The sequence below is a fragment of the Carassius carassius genome, chromosome 22, assembly GCF_963082965.1.
Source record: "Carassius carassius chromosome 22, fCarCar2.1, whole genome shotgun sequence".
In the NCBI taxonomy this organism is placed as follows: Eukaryota; Metazoa; Chordata; class Actinopteri; order Cypriniformes; family Cyprinidae; genus Carassius; species Carassius carassius.
The window spans coordinates 3,358,077-3,378,254 of record NC_081776.1 but is presented as its reverse complement, the minus strand read 5'-3'; the positions used below and the strand labels follow the sequence as shown (position 1 = coordinate 3,378,254).

The 20,178-nt window shown below is 35.1% G+C and overlaps 1 long non-coding RNA gene across 1 annotated transcript; it reads left to right on the top strand.

Annotated features, from left to right (window-relative positions):
- Positions 1-5,256: 5,256 nt before the first annotated feature.
- LOC132098323 (uncharacterized) lies at positions 5,257-19,567 on the top strand. The gene is made up of 3 exons (XR_009422870.1): positions 5,257-5,364; positions 6,177-6,427; positions 19,099-19,567. It is a non-coding gene; the product is annotated as an uncharacterized LOC132098323 (long non-coding RNA).
- Positions 19,568-20,178: the final 611 nt, after the last annotated feature.

The window sequence follows — 20,178 nt, the reverse complement described above, 5'->3', positions numbered from 1 at the left end:
ACTGTTCCCCATAGTGTCCCCTCAGAGGACGCAGTTCGAAGTTCCCTTGAAAGGGAACGTCTCAGGTTACGAATGTAACCATGGTTCCCTGAGAGGGAACGAGACACTGCGTCCTCTAGCTCCCTGCCATGCTTCGGACGCAAGCTTCACGAAGAAGATAGTGACGGGTCCTACGGGCGCGTATTTATAGTCGCGCTGGTAGTGACGTCAGAGGCTGTCGCCGGCCAACACGTTGGCGTTTTTCAAAAAAAAAAAAAAAAAAAAAAAATATATATATATATATATATATATATATATATATATATATATATATATATATATATATATATATATATATATATATATATATATATATATATCAATGCATATGTAAATGAATCATGGAATGAGTCAAACAATGAGTTACACCGTAAAGTTTTTCAGTCCACACTTCACCTTGGGTAAACATCTTTTAAAGTAGTCAGAATCATTCAATTCAATTCACAAACATAAAATTATCAAATTCATAGGATGCATTATGGTAATGAGAATTACAGAGAGTTAAAAGTGAATGTGGAGGAAAAAACAATCTAATGGCTTGAAGATCTTATTAAAAAGTAAAAAAAAAAAAACACGCATGCACATGAAATTATGAGAGCATTTATTAATTTTTTTCTATTAAAATGCTTTCAAACATCTTTAATGTGGGAACACCCAAACGCAGAAACAGTGGGATCAGCTCAACCCTCAGAAGAGACACTGATCAAGTCATTGATTTTAACAGCCTGGAATGAAGGATTAGATGGAATATGTGTGGAATGCCTTAAACTGGTCTCATAGCAACACTACAGACTAATCACTCACCAACACTAACGCTAAACACACGACAGAGGGAAATGAGACAATATACCAGACAATAGCATGTGCTAAAGAGTCCTGTCAGCACACACACAATATTAAACACTGTCACTCAAAGACAATAAACTAAAACAGATCCAAAAACGTACAAACCTCAAAAAGACTTTTTATTATTATTATTTCTTCTTAAGCATATTGCTTCCTTTTCTCTATATTACTCACTAAGCCCAAATAGTTCATAATGGGTCACACAAAACAGCTTTTTACGCTGCACTTAATATCTCTGAAATGGAGTTAAAGTCACTTTTAACCATTTTCGAGGTTGGTTAGAACCATTTTTGCGCTTACATTTTATGGCGAGTCATTTAGCAACAGACAGTTAACTGTCTCAGTGCTTTTCTTATTAAATATTGCACAGACACTCACGCTTTGTTTAGTTTCAGCATCTAATAGGAAAAAGTTAACAGTGACTGACTGCCCAACAGGAAACATTCTCAGAACGTTATGGCAAGGTTCTCTCAAAGTTCTGAACAAACATTCTTCCAGTAACTTTAACAGAACGTTCGTTTGAAGTTATATGGTCTTTTATAACGTTCTCTCAACAGAGTAGTAAGACTTGAATATAAAGTACATGGTAAATCTCAGAGATCCAGCAAGTATAAAGAGACACAAGAGAGCCTAAAGAAACCCTGAGTGTTTATTTCAATGCAAATGAGAGAATGTGTCTCTGTGTGTTTGTGCGTGGACGACTGTGTTTAGTCTTGCAGATGTTGATCGAATGCTCACTGGTTGTTTACACCATTTCCAAAATGTGTGATCTAAGAAAAACTGCTAGTTTATCTTCTGTTTAAGAAAGACAGGGAAGGAGAGAGAGGTCCAGAGGACAGATCCAGGGAAAATAAGCATGACTTGCTCATACTTAACGCTTACAGCAAGATGATCATTCCTGGGCTTCTCTCCACACTGGAGTCATTTCAGATATGTTCCATGACTACTTACATCACATTTGACCAAAATTCCCTCATCAGCTTAATGCATAATAATTATCTTCTTAAATGAAATTCAGAGGTTGGATGAGAAAAATGAACACATTTTCAAAATGAAGCTTTTTGCATTAAAACCCAGAGTTAATACAATTATCACTTCATCCTGTCTGGACACAATGATTTTAATTAAAATCAGCATCTATTCAAGTAAATTAAAATACTACATTGTAAAAATCAATCCATCAAAGTTGCAAATAAAACAGATTATTGCAGTATGATTTACAATAAAATAAAATAAATATAAAAATAAATAGTAAAATAATATATTTTATCAGTATGACATGATGTATAAATAATGTAAACTACACACAAACACAGACACACATTCCTAAAAATATGCTTTCTTTTGCTACAATATTTATTTACACTTTGTAAAATGTATTTATTTGTTTATTTTTCTTCTTGATTTTGTTTGGGGTTAATTTTGACTTAAATGTGTTTTGATGGTTTCAAATGTACGGTGCTGCCACCCAGGACAGGGCTTTGATTTTCCTCATAAATCCTTCAGTTATTTGTGCCATGTTGCTTATAATATTTTGCTTAAAATTAATTACATAGATTATCCCTTAATCGATTTCTTTTTGCTTTTTTTTTTTTACCAAATGAGTAAGCCAGAGTCTGTCATGACATGTTTAGCTGAATCAAAGTAGCCAGCCGTTTTGTGTCAGCATCAGGGATATTTAAAGGCTTGTAGGTGTCATGATTCAGATTTTTATACCATCAAAGCGCTGGTGTTTACCATGAAATCAAAGTATTGTTCGGCCACATGCAGAGGGAAATGTTTTGATGTGTTTAGTGAACAGCCAGCTGAAATAAAGTGTTTTTGAATGTTAATGTATACTCTGTGAAATCAGACGTACCCAACACTCCTACACAGAGCTGTATGAATGTTTACAGCACACCATATACAGTGTGATGCCTCATAAAAGAACTTCGTAGTGTGTGTGTGTGTGTGTGTTTGTGCGCCTACCTAACCATATTTTAGGGAAAAATTTGTTCCCAGAAGTGAGTTAAATCACTCAAAATCTCTTTTTAGGGATGTCCTCATTTGTAAAAATGGTGTAAAAAATCTGCAAATCTATAAATCCAGGTCTATGTTCACCTGAATTTACTTTCGGCCCCAATATTATAATACTATATTAGCCCAATATACAATACTATCTGCTACATGTTTTCACGAGCATAACTAGTTTGTTGCTTGAACTCTCTCAGAAAAAGGTACAAAAGCTGTCACTGGGGTGGTACCTTTGCAAAAGGTACACTTTTGTACCTTTTAGGTACTAATATGTATGATTTAGGACTATTTAGGTAAAAAGGTGTGCCTTTTGAAGAGGTACCGCCCCAGTGACAGGTTTTGTACCTTTTTGGCTGAGAGTGAAGAGATTGTTCACCCCAAAATGAACTTTTTATCATCATGTACTCACACTCATGTTGCTTGAATCACATCAGGGTTGAACATGTGAATTTTCAAGGCAAGATGTTCAGTAAATCAAGATCGGGTTGTTCCTGTCGCAAAACTATAGTGTGACTTCAGAAGACTTGGAATATCCAGCTCGAGTCAAAAAAATTAAAACTTGCAAACAATTTCCTCTGCCTCAGGCCATCCAGGATATAGATGAGTTTGTTTCTTCATCGGAACAGATTTGGAGAAATGTAGCATTCCATCACTTGCTCACCAATGGATCCTTTGCAGTGAATGGGTTCCGTCAGAATGAGAGTGCAAACAGTTGATAACAGTGAACTATTAGTTTTTTACACTAAGAATTGTTCACTGAAAGGTTCTTGGAGGAATCTAAATGTTTCCTCCATAACATTGCGAAAACCCCTTTTGGAAGCATTATTTGTTTTGTGTATTTGTGTTGTGCATCCTGGATGTTCTGGTTCTGCTGATTTTGTCACTACAAGAACACAATGCATAAAAACATGTTGACAGAATTCTCATTTTGACTTAATGTCAGTAATGTCAGTTAAACCATAGACAGCACGTATTGAAATATCAAATGTCTCAACTGAAACGGACCAATGTGTGTGCATTAGAAACAACACGAAAGATCTGCCGGTCAGCCGCATTGCATGCATTTCTCTGGAGTCATACCGCAACTACAAACAGTTGTGTCCCGGTGACTCGAGGTCTGACTGACAGGCCTTAATCTGCATCTGTGTGTGCATGTGTGTTTATAAAGGTTATAAAGCGTTTTTGGTGGGCGGCCAGGGTTCAGGTTGTATCTGGACGCTTTGAAACGGGTCGGTATGCGATCAGCTGTGCTGAGAGCGCGGAGTATCTGATTTCTTCCAAGTGGAGACACACAGAACACACACTGATCTCATTATCTTTTGCTTTGTTGCTGTAATCATGTAGCACATTAAAAATAGATCAAAATGCATGGGTGCTTTTACAAATGTAACTTTGAGAGACGGTTTGTCCTTAAATTATATCTGTATAATCAAACACACACACACACAGACACACTAGAGAGAGGAAGGTAGCCACTATACAGATGTTTGCTTCACCTTTTCATGAACATAATCAAAGCGGAACTGCAACAGTGTAATAAATCAGCTCAAAGTATGTGACCTATATACTGACCTGACCTTCACCGGCACTCTTTTACTGGCTGTTCCTGTCTCGCTCTTTATCACACACTTCCCAGCAAACACACTTATGGGTTTAATGTTGTGAAAATTATGTAACATTTTCACCTTAAGATGAAACATTTTTATTGTCATATGCTCACAATGTTGTATCTTGGTTGTATAAAATGAATGCTTTTTGGTAACCTGGTAACCCCCAAGAATATTTTCATTGCTTTCACATCAAGCTTTGTACTGTGACCTAATAACTGCAATCAAAATGCAACATTCATTTTTATCTCTCTTTTTATCACACACTTCCCAGCAACCGTAGTTGTGTTATGCTAGATTTTTTTATATGTAGCAAATTTTAATAATGTTGTGTGTGTGTGTGTGTGTGTATAACATTTATGTTGTATTAAATAATAATATATTAAATTATTATTTTTAGGTAATTATAAATTCATATTTATTTATCTATTACATTACATTGCATAACATTATATATTAATTAAGAATCTTACAGCAGTTCAAAAATAAATAAGAAATTCCATAAAATCATGCATTTCATTTTATTAATATTACCATTAACCATATGATTTGTTGTAATGTCTCTGACTTCATTACTTTCTTTTGGCAAAACTCAACAAGCTTCTTCAGAGTTTTTGGTTTTCCAAATGTTTCTTGAGTTTAGATTATTTTACGCCAATAATTTGCTGCAAAAAACACATTGTGGCCAGTATTTTTTTAAATGAATTCAAATTTAGTATAATTTTTGGTTTATTTTCTTCTACCCTGTGTAGTTTTGCTCATTTTCTTCGAGGATTGACTAGCTTCTTCCAAACCACATTGTGCCCAAACAATGAGTTTGATTAGATGCACAACCTTTGACATCAATAACAAAGATATGGTAAGCATGATCTCCTCCTTAAAAGCTGATAAGCCTGTTTATTTTGCTATCATGCACCATACACATCGTTTTGCAATGTGTTATTATTTGAAATGCTTTTCCAAAAACAGAACAGATTTATAATTTATTATTATTATTTTACTATTTTGGTTTGTAAAGCCTAAACCAAAAATTTTGTTTCAGCTTAGTCCAATTTTGTAGTAAAAATGTGTTTTCATTATATTTTAAGGTGACAATGTTTTATTGTGGTTGCATCAAATTAAGATTTATTTGCAACTATTATATACAGTATAACAATAATAACAGGAAACACTATTAATAACTGAGCACTAAATCTGCATATTAAAATAATTTCTGAAGGATCATGTGACGCTGAAGACTGGATTAATGATGCAGAAAATTCAGCTTTGGAATAAATTACATTTTATTATATATTCGAATAGAAAACAGTTATTTTAAATAGTAATAATATTTCACAATGTTTTATATTTTACTGTATTGTTTAATTGATTAAATGTAGTCTTAGTGAGTGTGATAGACTTCTTTCAAAAACATCTTCTACAAATCAACTTCTGATTGATTGTCTCTTGTTTCGGTTTCTACTTTTAAAACATAACCTAACTGAAATCTAAATGCAACATAGTGTAAAACCCGACAAAATTAAAAAAAAAAATTTTTTGAGTGAGTGTGTGTGTGTGTGTTACTTGCACCTGCTGTCACTCTGATACACAAAAGAAACACTCTCTCTATGAAAAACTTTCCCTTTCTTCTGCAACATCCTTTTATTGGCATCCTCTCCTCTCACCTTACAGACCTGTGACCCTTTTGTGTGCTGCGCTTAGGGACGATGTCATCACCATGGGCCTCAGAGATGGAAAAATGACAGGGCTATGCAGGGGGTCGAGAGTTCCTGGCTGTAACGTGACCCTGCAGATGCTTCAGTCATGCCTGCTATGAGAGGCCTCTGTTTGGGCCACAGCCCCCTCCTCCGGGGTCTGGATGGCCTGTCCACCACTGCTGGGGGTTTTGTTGGGAGGATGTGGGATGGCCGAACAACACAGAGGTGAGTTTTAACCTCTGGCAGACCATCACAGTGTCTTTGTGTGTGTGTTTGTGTCGGGTAAAAGTGGCCTGATCTCATATGTCATATGAAATGCTCTTGAGAGAGAAGATGGTGAAAGAGTACCAGAGAGGGACAGAAATAGGGGGAAAGAGAGAGAGGGAATGTGTATAGATGTCAGTGAGGTTACTGTCACACAGCAGCAGAAAACACATTCTACAACTACGAGTGACCTTAGGGAGTAATAACCTAATATTAAGAGCTTTTTTAAGAGTATTAGCTGTATGAACAAAACTATGTTTTCTATTAGAAAAAATATTTAAACATTCTTAAAGCAAGATTTGTTTAGAAAAATTACTGTTAGGTCTATTAGATATTAAGTCTTGAACATTAACTGCTTAAGAAACATAATGTCTGTTAGTACAGTAAGATTTTTTTTTCTTACACCAGATATGCTATTGTTTTAAGCATTAACTCACTTAATTTTGATCGATTTTCAGAAAACATAATGTTTAGTAATTTTCCTTCAAGAACGTATCTTGATTTAAGAATTTGAGATATTTGTAGACAAAATTATTAAGAATATCTTTGTAGTGTAAAAAAACATAAGTATTTAAAAAAGCTTATTTCTTTTACCCTAGTGATATATATATATATATATATATATATATATATATATATATATATATATATATATATATATATATATATATATATATATATATATATATATATATATATATATATATATAGTTTTTTTATTTTTATACATGTTTCAGAAAACATATTTTATATCTTAAGTAATTTTCCTTCAAGATCTTGATTTAAGATTTTGTAGATATTTGTAATAGAAAACCAGACGAAAAAACTACGTAAATCGTTTTTTGTAGTACACAGTCAATAATAGACATAATTATAGCTTGAAACTATTTATTCTTTGCTGACAATCATGAGCTGTCAACCTCCCTCAGGTTATGAAAATTGGCAGGAAATGTTTGAGAAGATGAAAAGAGCCTGAGCTAGTTTAAAATAAAAATATAATCCTTAAAGATCTTTTTTAAATATCATTATCCGCCACTTTGCTTTGGCATTGCATGTGAGTTAGAGAAGAGAAATGACTTGTGCTCCTGTAAGTTGTGTTGTGAACTGGATGACTCTCTAAGAATGATGCACATGCTTTCTGCATTGTTTTAGCACCCGACTCCAAAATAGCACTTGAATCGGCTATTTAAAAAGAAAAAAGTGCACTTGAATAAACCTCATATCCCTATATATGCCTTGTCCAGGTTCGTTACATGATGAAGCATTACTATGCCACTTTTATTCAGGCTCAAAGGGAAACTCACAAAAAATTCCATAGATTTCATCATTTCATCAACATCCATCCTGATCAGATTCAGCACATGCACCTCCCTTTATGTGTGCATTTACAATAAGATATTGTTACATTCTGTTTTTTTGGGTCAGCCTGCTGATTTTGTGTGAGCGATCAGTTGACTCTGTGGAGGGACTCCCTCTCTCATTCCCTCATGGTTTCTCCATGGCCTTACAGACCTGATTGTCCATTTATAGCTGCGGCGTCTCCACTAAGTGGAGTGTCAGTGTCCTTCTTGCAAATACTCTGACATTTAAACCCAACCACAGACCAACACTGAATTAAAGCATTGTACATGATGATTCACACACACTTGTCTCTCTCGCTCACATTCAGTGTTTTCATCCTGAAATATTTAATATTTCAATATTTAACATGAACTATTTGTTTCACTTTTGCTCAGACATAGAACTAAAGATTTAAACAAACTCTAACCATAATAAATAAACTTTTGGGGGGAATCGGCTCTTTTGCATCCCAAGCTCATTGGAAAAATGAGTTTGTAAAATGATATTATATTGCTTCCTGCACGTTTTGCAACCATTTCAAAGTGAGATGTCCAGTGAATGGTGGTATAAGCCTCTGAAACTGTTAATCGTGATTGCGGCAATGGATTTTTATGTTGGGTATCATGGCAGTTTGGAAATGAAATATCCAATGAGTAGCACTAAAAGGTCAAATGGATAGTGATAACAAAAGGAAACTTGAGATAAAATGCATTTTCTGAAGCAACCATGCACTTTTAGCTTGCTTCTAATAAACTCTTTTATCATGCCAGGTGCACTACCGAGCAAGTTTACTATGCTTGAAAAGCCATATATATGGAGCATCCTTATGTGATGCAAACATCAAACTGTATTAGTTTACAAATCATGCACTATAGTGTTTTAAGGTTATAACATAGTATTGTGCAAGAAAGCATGCAAAAAATAAATCTGTTAATTTATCATTCATAATTTATGTGATAAGTAATAAAAGTTGTTTTTCTACTGCCAGTAGTGTTTATTTTAGCTGGAAACTACGGTGAATTGTATGTATATTTATGCTTTTGGAGTTTTGCACCAGTTTTGGAGTCTTTGAACCAGTAAGCAACCGCCTTACTACCACATAGCTTCACCCTTGCAACCGAACAGCAGCTTTCTAATAACCATTCAGACATGGTAGTGGGTTGTGTCATGCAGCCCATCCAAAAGTAATTTTTTCAGTACATTTTTCAGTAAAGTTCAAACTCTGAAAATAAATAATTCAAACTCTGAACTTGTCTCCAAAAACATTTCTCTGTATTGTTGCATCATCTTTGGTTTTGGCTTTTGATAGATGATAGATAAAGAAGATAGATCTTTTACAGAGCACTGAAGAAATTGACATTGTAGAGGATTGTAAAGTGTTTTTGTTGGATGAGGTGCATTAAAAATCCCAAATAACTCAACGACCCTACATAAATCTACATTACGTTCATCCTAACCGATATAGACATTACATTTTTTTAGATGTCATGTGATTTAGATGAACACAGTTTGTTTAATTTTTTTCTTTTTGTTTCATTACTGCACAAACCATTAACTAATTGGACAAATGGCCTTTTAGCAGTTTTGATGGATGAGAGCAAATGCAAGGTTTGACACAAACTGAGCCATTTAGCTTGAAAAAGAAGCCAGCTTAAATCTTAATGTTAACGTTTTTTGGATACTTAAAGGTGTTTGAAATGATATATTGTATTTTTCTTGGTCTCCGAATCAAGACCACAGCAGAGATTCATGTGAGGTGAGCGGCAATGCCTCCCTCAGAAACATCACTTCCAGAAAGCCTTGGGTCAAACGTCTAAAAAAATAATGAGTTGGTTTTGTAGGCCAAATATTAATTAGAGCCATTAATGGCTGTTTGTTGAAACCCAGAAAGCCAGGACAAAATCTAAAACATTTCCCAACTCTCGGATGCAACACATTGACATATTAGGAAGGGAAACTAAAGGGTAACTGCACATGTGTCAGGATGTCCCTGGTCACCATGAGGTTTCCACATGACGGAGATGATATACTGGTATAACTGTCTACAAGACTGCCAGAGCACTTGCTCAAGAGCTCACAGTTCACAATTGGCCCATTATTTGGAGTGAAACTTCAAATTACATTGCATAAGTATGTCTGCCTCCACTATCCCAAATCTAGACTTCAATTTAACAGGGGCTAGAAACAGCATACCTGAGAATAGTTGGAGAGACAGATGGAGTCAGATCGCTGAGTTATAAGACTTGTGCAAATCAAGGCTGTGTGTTCAGCATAATGGCAGTAATGGATTGCAAACATGCTGCATTGTCCACATCTGTAAGAAAAACACTGAGCCATTAAGGCCAGAGGGCCTGGCACAGTAAATATTTGGCCATGGATGAAGGTAGGGGTCATATGATTGGTTTTAAGGCACTCAGATTTTCCACATGTAACAATTACTTCAGAGCAGCATGTCACGCGGACCTGTTACTCCAAATTAAGCACTCTGCAAAGGCCAAACACGTTCATATCGAAACCTTTTGTGACTGTGCACATAATCAAAAGAGTGTGTTTCCCATATTTGCGCATGCTGTGAAATTTGATAATGAAAATGAGCTGAGTTTAAATAGTCATTATTGCAGAATTCAGCAAACATTGCATAACCTAAAAATCTTTATGCTAATCTATGGCTAATCAAAACCAATTATAATAGGCTTCTATCCAAACATATTAATGTCAAAGCTGTTGTATAAAACTATAATGAGAAAATTAAAGCTGGTTAGTGCACATGTTAAGAAATGTTTCTAAGTGCCTCTTATGAGGGAATCACAAATTCAAGCCTGGCTTGTAACATTTTCCCACCTGCAAAAAAGAAAATAAACTTTAAAAAATTTCTGCAGTTTAGATCCAATAATTTGTACAAAAATATCAAAAGTATGGGAATTTTGGTCCATCATCCAAAAGGAAATCCCAAGTAAAAAAAAGAGAAAAAGAAAAGAAAAATTATTTAAAAGTTGTAAATAAAACAAACATTATTGGAGTAAGTTTTTAAAGATGAAAAAAACCTAATATTTGTCTTCCACTTTTAACTCAGTTTGTCACGAGTCATTTCCATGTAATTATTTGTGAAATTTATTAGCATTTTTTTTTCAGTGGTGCATGGCTGTCTTCTGTTTTTGCAATGTTTTATAAAAATAACAAAATTCTTGCTTATGCAAAAATTATGGGAACATTCCATTTTATTATTTTTGAAAATATTACTTTTGAATGTTCTCAACATGTTAGACGAACATCCAAAATGTATGCAATGTATAAATAATGCGTTTGTGTTTACATTTTTTTTACATAATTAAAGACCAGATAACTCTGAATGATTGATCAATTTCTGCAAGAATGTTTGTACATAACTTGGGGAGAACCTTGCCAGAACCAATTCTGTCCAAAGCATAAACATCTTGTAGTTTGAACAATAGTAATGCTGATGTTTGCCTTAGCAAATATTAATAAATGTTATGCTTCAGATACACTGGCAATGATTGGACAGCATGGCATTCGACTCCCGATTGGCTGGGGTGTTTGGCAAGGGTAGCCAAGTATGATCATATCTTCCTGATGTCACGTAAACGAATGTCCCATTTTAACAAACCCTCCCCCTACGGTTGATGACCTGTGGTAGCCTAAACATAGTAAGGACGATGGACAGAAGCACCCCTGAAGTTATAGGAACCATGTGTTACTATCTTAAAATCAATACAGTAATGTGATAATGTGGTAACACACTACTGAGTGTAAATCCTGCATAGATATCACTGCAGTTTGAGTTTGCATTTAGCGTTTAACGCTAAGAGACAACCCAACCGTGCTGATAAGACCTTGTCAGATGCAGTTGAGCAGTGGAAGTGACTCTTATCCTGTTCTGTTCACATCTGTTAAGCTGACTCATGCGGTTGTGCTCAGTTGATCTCATGCCAACGCTCTGGCACAAAGACTAGGAAACATTCATCAAGGATTTGAGATGGCATGTCCCACTGTCTCTAGGGATGGGTCTCTGTCAAAGTAACATCGCCCTCCTGTGGCAAGTTGCCAAAAAATGGCCACATAAAACCCAAAATTTGCACTTTTGCTTATTCTGATTAGCCGGTTTTCCGCGGAAACATCCTAGGAACTGGTTAGGAGAATGTTTGAGGTTTGCATATACTGTAAAATAAACAGATGTCATTGAGTTTATCATAAAGATTAGTTTTGACCTGATGTCCCTTAGTTTGAAAGAAAAATTAAACCTTTTTTCTTTGTAGAAAATAATTTATAATGGAAGTCTAAAGGTCATGGCTTTTCAGAGGCGTTAGCAGCAGAAATATTTTTTGTATTCTATTCTAGCCATATGAACTTTTGGTAATGTGAATATATATCTTTCAAAAGTGTTGGTTCAGAATGTTCTTTTAGATGTTTACGAAAGAAGCTTCTTATGATCAACAAGGCTGCATTTATTTGATCAAAAATACAGTAAAAAAAACTGTAATAGGGTAATTGTAATATTTTTACAATTTAAAATAACTGTTTTAATATATTTGAAAATGTAATGTATTCCTGTGATGCAAAGCTGATTTTTTTAACAGCCATTTATCCAGTCTTCTCCAGTGTCACATGATCCTTCAGAAATCATTCAAGTATGCTGATTTGCTGCTCAAGAAACATTTCTCATTCATGTTGAAAACAGTTGTCCTTCTTCATATTTTTGTAAAAACCGTGAGACTTTAAGGTCTTTTCAAGATCTTCTGGTGCACAAAACGTCAAAATGATTGGAAACTGAATCCTTGTAGCATTATAAATGTATTTTCTGTCACTTTTGATCTATTCAATGCAACCTTAAAAAAAGTCTTACTAACATTTTGAACAATGGATTCTTATTTAGGTAAAAAGCCACTGTAAACATAATGCGACATTTGTATCATGTGACACACATGACAGAGTTGAAAAACTGAATATAGGACTAACTTTATGATTGATTAGGGTTAGTAGGTTAGTAAACTATTTAATCACACTAGTCTCAAGTTAACACACATAATGTTTAGTTTGGCTGTACCTTCACAACAGTGTATATTTGAACATTTCTCCTAGTGCAATGTCATGCTCCACAGACTTCCATTATAAATCCATTACTAGAAACAGATTTTTACAAACTGACAGGAAGATTCAAAAGGTTGTTTTTTTTGCAGTAACTAACAGCTCACACGCTATTGATAGACCTGAGCTTGTATTAAACCTCAAAACACCCCCAACTTTGACAAAAGTTGTTTTGGTAACATGAGTTCAAAACTGCTTTTTGCGCAGAAAGTTATTAATTCCTGAGGCCGTGTGGTCCCCGGTGCATCAGCCGGGCCAGTCAGACAAAATTGTCCCCTGTGCAGATGTCCTCTATAAAGCAGGAAGGATGCTGGGTACACACTAACATCACGGGACACACCGTCAGCAGAATTACATGGACTGGACACGTTGGAAATTTACACTAAACTCCAGCTGGAAGTTATTTACCATTCCAAAAATATATTAGCTGTTAAATTAATAACTCTCGGGACAATTCATGTGGAATGAGACGGGTGATCGCCTCGCTCTCCCTGACAGAAACCAGATGTCCTACAGTCTGGATGTTCAATAGAAGAGAAGAGCGATGTGAAGCGAAATAGGTAATACATGAACCTCTGACTAGCTCAGTTACATGCACGTCCTTATGTAACAACTCTCTCTCGCTAGTTAATATTTAGCGTGTTTTCCCACTGCTGTTGTCCCTCCCTGAGGCTGAAGGTTGACATGGAGGATCTGTTGAATCTCCTGTGATTTTGGACCTCCACTGAGTCTAAACAATGTTTGGTTCAAAGTCACCTTGCTTATTCAAGTATGGACATGAAAATGGATTAGCGAGAAACGTCAAAGGTTTTTTAAACCACAGAATTTACTATCAACAATCAGCAACCTGAAGGCTTGGCATGTGAGCATTTAAAACATGTTGAGAAATTGAAGCTTAAACAAGCAGTCTCTCTCTTTCTCCAATGTACACATTCACTTTTACAGTTATGCATGTATAATATGCAGATTGAATTTGTATGTAGGAAACAGCATGTGTGTGTTTACTTACCTCCACCAGAAGTTCTCTGGAACAACAGTGATAAATATAACGGATAGTGTTTTTTTTTTTTTGCCAAAGTAGCATTTCTAATTTTTGTTTAATTGAGTTTTCATCCAATATTTCTATTATATTTTATAGTGTCAGCTTTAAATATAAGTTAATAATAACCTTGCTGGAGAAACACATATTTAAAACATAAGTTACAGTCTCAATAATTTCATTTAGTTGATGAGGTACCATTTCTACTTTTTGTTTAGTTAAAGTTTTTCATCTGATATTTGTATTTTATTTTATTTTAGGTTTTTTAAAACGTTACCATTTTTTTTAAAACACTTTCGGTTTTAGTTATATGTTTAAAAAAAACTAGAAATGACGTAAAAATGGCCTTGGGAAAGTTACAACGTTTAGAACTTGACAGGTTTACACGTTCAGAAACAGACGTGAAGAGTCGCTCGCTGTCACTCTCTGCAACCTTGACCTGCACATCCCTGAACGATTAGAGTGCAGAATTCCTCTGCTGTAGATCGTGTGCTTGAGTTCAACAGGTGTGTGTCATCTGGTGAGGTCACAGCGACAGTGAGAGTGTTGTGTCAAAAGACAAAATTGTGCCCACGGTGAGCAGGACAGTGGGCTATTTAAAGAGCAGCCAGACCAGTCAGCAGATACTGGCCTTTATAGAACATCCTTTCACCTTCACAGTTCACATATTACAGGGGATAGAAATGATCACTGGCTGTCTGAGCGGCATTGAAATCTCAGATTTATAGGAGAGACACACCCTCACATCACCTCCCGGACTATTCTGGCTTAACATCAGAAAAGATTTCTCTCCCTCTTTCTCACGTGGCCATGGTAGCCAACATTGGGCAAATAATTCATATTTACAGTAGGTTTAGGCAAGACAGGGCCTGAAAGAGTTGAGTATAAACATTTATAAGATTAATGCATTTAACCACTCCCTTCTGCGGCAGGTTTTCCTGGCACTAGGAGATCCTCAGCAGATTCTCCAATTTTCCAACATAAACGTTTATATCAAACAAGCAAACAAGCCAAAAGCTGTCATCCCAGCGTGGGTGTTGACATAGGCACATTTGCAGAAGAAAAAGAAGGTTGTGTTTCCTATTTCTAAAACTTCTGAAGTCTAAGCGAGGAGTGGTACAGTAGATCCACATTGTTCACTGTTATAAGCCTTAATATGCAACTGTAATGACTTACAGTCTGAATGCAGCTATTAATCAAATACTTGAGTCACACACACATACACTCTGAATGCATGCATATAATGGAATTAGTATATTTGAGTTACAGATGTGGGATGATGGGATTTCCAAGGGATTCAGACAGAATATTTCAGAGTTGGTGGGTATAGGAAGTGAATTCTAGGTGGAACGGGTAAGAAGGCCTTTTAACCAGCTTCATTTCACCAGCATATGTGAAATCTCATCTTCACCCCTTTTTTTCAGGGTCTCCATCTTGTTTAAGTGTATTTTTTAAGGGAAAAACATTTCCACAAACTGTTCCAAACCTGTATGGATTTCTTTGTGATGCTGAACATAAAAGAAGATAGTTTGAAGAATGTTGGTAACCAAACAGTTTCTGGTACCCATTGACCATGACATATTTGACCGTGTTTGAATCCAATAACTTCAACATAGAAATATGCTAAGCATTTCCAACCTTCCTATTTAAGTGTCAGCTGTGTTGAAACTGTAGAAAAGTGTGAATCAGCAGACTTATAGATATAGATAAAGGGTAGTTGATGCATAATATGACCATGAACTCAAGATTTTAGGATTATATAGATTTATATATATATATATATATATATATATATATATATATATATATATATATATATATATATATATATTGTACAGTCATTATGGTCTCACTGGATCTGCTAATGTTGAATAAAAATACTGTCATTCTGTGCATTGTATGAAATCTGACTCTCTCTTTCTCCACACCCTTTCAATGTCTCCCTCACAGTTCCTTTCTTTCAATTCAACTCCAATTCTTCTTTTTGGCCTCAGACTACATAACACGTCCTTACAAAGTCCTTCGTTCACTCTCTCTCTCTTTCTCACTCAGCCACTTTACAACGCCCAGCCAGATCCTTTCATAGACTGACTCTCTCTCTCTCTCTCTCTCTCTCTCTCTCTCTCTCTCTCTCTCTCTCTCTCTCTCTCTCTCTCTCTTGCTCACTCGCTCTAGTCAGCTGACAGTCTGGCTCTCTGCCTCAGTGGCTGGCTGAGCTGAGTGCTGTGGCAACGTGCAGCTTGACATGTCTGCAGTCGCTACGGGAACCGGCTGCAGCGAGAAACATAGCAAAGCTGGGTCAACACAGCCTGCAGATTCATTCAGAAAATCTTCTGTCTGTGAGAAATGTAATACTGAAGGTGTGTGGCTTACTGTAAACAGAGTTTCTTACAGTTTCTGTACGCAGGTGATAATTAAATCCTCAGAATTCAGTGACGTGACCTCATATCAGGTTTATCAAACACTGGATGTGGTAAACAGTGGTTAAGGATTAAAGCTGCATATTATATCTCAAATCAAAGTCCAATACTTAGGACAATTTGTTAATTAAATATATGTTATGGTAATTTTAAAAAATTAAAAATGTTATCACATTTATACATATATTTTGAATATACTCTACAGGTCAAAAGTTAATAATTAAGATTATTATTATTAATTTTATTTTTTTGTAGCTAAGCTTAGGTTGCATATTTCGTAAAATATACAAAAATAAAAAACTATAAAAAAATTAAAAATTGTATATATTATTAAAAGCTAAAATAACTGTTCTCTATTTTAATATAGTTTAAAATATCATTTAAAAAAACTTTTTTTCAATTATCTAAAAAATTACCATTATATTTTGAATGGTGGTGTATCATGGTTTATATATATATACATATATATATATATATATATATATATATATATATATATATATATATATATATATACACATATATATATATATATATATATATATATATACACACATATATATACATATATATATATATATATATATATATATATATATATATATATATATATATATATATATATATATATATATATATATATATATATATATATATATATATATATATGAATATTTGAAGTGGATCACAAGTTTATCAAAATTGTCATAAGACAAGAACGCATTTTGGATTAAGGTTTTAGGACAACTTTGATGAAAGGTTTTGACTACTGTATATAATATCATATGACTCTGAAGGAGAAATGCTGAAAATTCAATATTCATTGTATTGTAATATTATTACACAAAATATATTCTTTATTCTTTTTTGGTTTTAGAAGCCGTATGAAGAACTGCAACGACTCTGGTTCTGATTCAGTCATTCATTTCTTAAAGAAACCCTGAAAAATCTTTTTTAAAGAGTGAAAGGTTCAGATTCATGATGTGTGCAGTTAATTACAGGTGTATGAATGAATCATCTCTTCTCACAGAGACTGCTGATCTTTTGAGACAATGTGTAATCAGATGCCCTACTGTTGTAAGAGCCTATCAATGTCACAATCACCGGCTCCCAGACGGCCAGCTGGCATCACCAGCTGCCAGCATGATGTTAGACGGCTCTCCTTTGGAAAACTTGAAATGACGAACCTTGCAATCTAAAAATAGTCTTCTTGTTGAATCGGTGCATGCTTGCAAATATCAGAAGTTTCAGCTGCTGCTAAATTAGATTTTGTTTATTCAGTTAGCGGATGGTCTAACAATGCTTGATCACTAGTGAGTGAGAACTTTCTCAGCCATCTTTGTTTTTTTTTTCAGATTTCTGAGTATTAGATTTATGGTGGCGTTAGACCATTGCAGTGTGCTGATGGGTCTGATGACCTGTAAATTTAACCTGTTTATCATACACTGTAACAATGATTTTAAGTTTGAAGTAAAGATTATTGGAGCATGTTGTACTAGAAAATTCTATCCTATAGCAATTTTGTGAAAAAAAAAATTCTACGCCAAATTATTTTTTTCAGTGTCTGAAGCGATTAAATATCTTCACAAGACTTGGATTGAACCGCTCGATTCATATGAACTCATTTTAATGGTGCTTTTATGTACTTTTTGGATCTTCTAAGTTTGGTGACCTTGACTTTCAGTGGAGGGACAGAAACTTTTCAGGTTTTATAAAAAAAATAAAGTAAAAAAAAAATCTTAATTTGTGTTTAGAAGATACACATGAGTGAATAAATGATGACAACAATTTTGAGAACTATCCCTTTAACTCTAATTGGTGGTCATTCTGTGGCCAAATATTTTTGTATAATGACCCCTAAACCATATAAACGGACAGCTTTTATAAATGTATGTCTCATAATACTCTCATAATTTTTTTTAATATATTACTTAATAGTTGAACAAATAAGCACCCTCGTGACGGGCTGATGTCATATAAGACACCGCTCTACATGTTTGTGTGTCATAGATGTCTATTCTCAGCTGGTGTGTATATTAACTCCACCATTAAAAGCAGCAGATGTCAGCCACACACACTTGCATATGTTGGTTGTAAAGTTAGTGTGGTGCCACCCAGACAATCGGCTAATTTAAACAGCTTTGCCTTCAAATAAAAGGCCACTTTCTCTCTCACACACACACAGTCATTTTGAATGCCAGGAGTGTGACAGAGGGGCGAAGGGAGGTACTGGGATCAGAAAGACTCTGCAGCTGTGGGTCTACGTGAGTTCTGGCAGGGACACACTCTCCCTCTCTCTCTCCTTCCACCCTCCCTCCCTGGCATCTATTGCTTTATTCTTCTCTAATTTTTATGTTTCTCCCCACTTTCTCTTTCTAACACCTCCCCCCGATCCCCCATGAGACCTTGACAATGAGAAATGTTTCACTTTTAGCTCGATATCTGAGACGTGTGAAAGACAAGCAGAGGCATGGGAACCGAACTGAAAGAGCAGAATTTAATTTAGCACAAAAGGACTCAGTAGACAGAAAATAGTGATAAAATCCACATATCTTGCCAAAGGCGGCCAGAATTGCCTCATTTGGGAGACATTTGTAATATTGGACGAAAATATGTAAAATAATAATGTAATAAAGCTGATGCTCCTGTTCATAATGCTTCCAGTCAAACTGGCAACTGTTTAGTCTTAGTGAATGTATGTTTGTGTGGAAATCTGCTTTTTTTTTCAGCCGGATACACAGTGGCCATGAACCAGCCCCATCTATCCCACGCTCCACCTGCTAGACATACATCACCAAGACCATCTGCAGCAATTCTGCAACCTGCTTCCTCAACTGGACACAATAACACACTGGAGTTGTTAGTTTGTTTCCTCAGCCCATGTGAGCTCAATATTAAGTTCCAACCAAGGTCAGTTGAAAAGAATCAAAGCAGGGAGCAGAGATAGAAAGAATGAGAAAGTAAAGCCAAGAAGAGCATTTGAATAAAAGGATTCCAATACATTGTGCAATGCTTTAGTAGTTTCAGGTCACGTATTATAATTACTTGCTTTGAGTGCAAACTTGGTCTGTGCTGCCACTTTGTGGTCATAGTTGTAATAATTTGTTAGAAATGATCTGCTCTGACTCCAATGTGAAATGTTTTCAAATTTACATATACTTTCTATACCCTTTTGAAACATTTCCATATACAGGAATCTAGTGCTTATATTTTTCAATATAATGTGATGTATGCATTATTTCAGTGGATTGTAAAAATGCTCGAGTATTTTTTTTTTTATGAACACAAAGCAATTAATGCGCTTTCCTGCAATTCTTCAATCAGTGCAGAGTTCTCTGGATCCACGGCAGAAGCAATTAGGTAAGTTCTGATTGCATAGCCTGCTACATGAGACTGTAGATGAACCAAAGAACTGGAACCGATTCAACAACAGATTTGGATTCTTTACTGTGGAGATTTGGTGTTCGATTATGGTTGTGTATTAAATTACTACTTAATGTACAATTTTTAGATTAAAGTGAGAGAAATTGCCATGAGACTGTGCTGTTACCATAGCATTTCAAAATTGTACGAGTTACAAAACTGAAATTGTTATTTTCCTTTGCTTCCAGGAACAGAGTTGGACAGCACTGCTCTTAACAAGCCGATTGACTCCATGGGTAAGGGATCATAATCCATCTGATAATGTCAGCCACATTATGCTGCACTCCCATGTTTTTTTTTTTTTTTTTTTTTAATACGAGGTACCAGGTCTGGCAGACACCCTTGGTCTGTGCACGATAAGACAGGAACCAAAAAAAAAAAAAAGT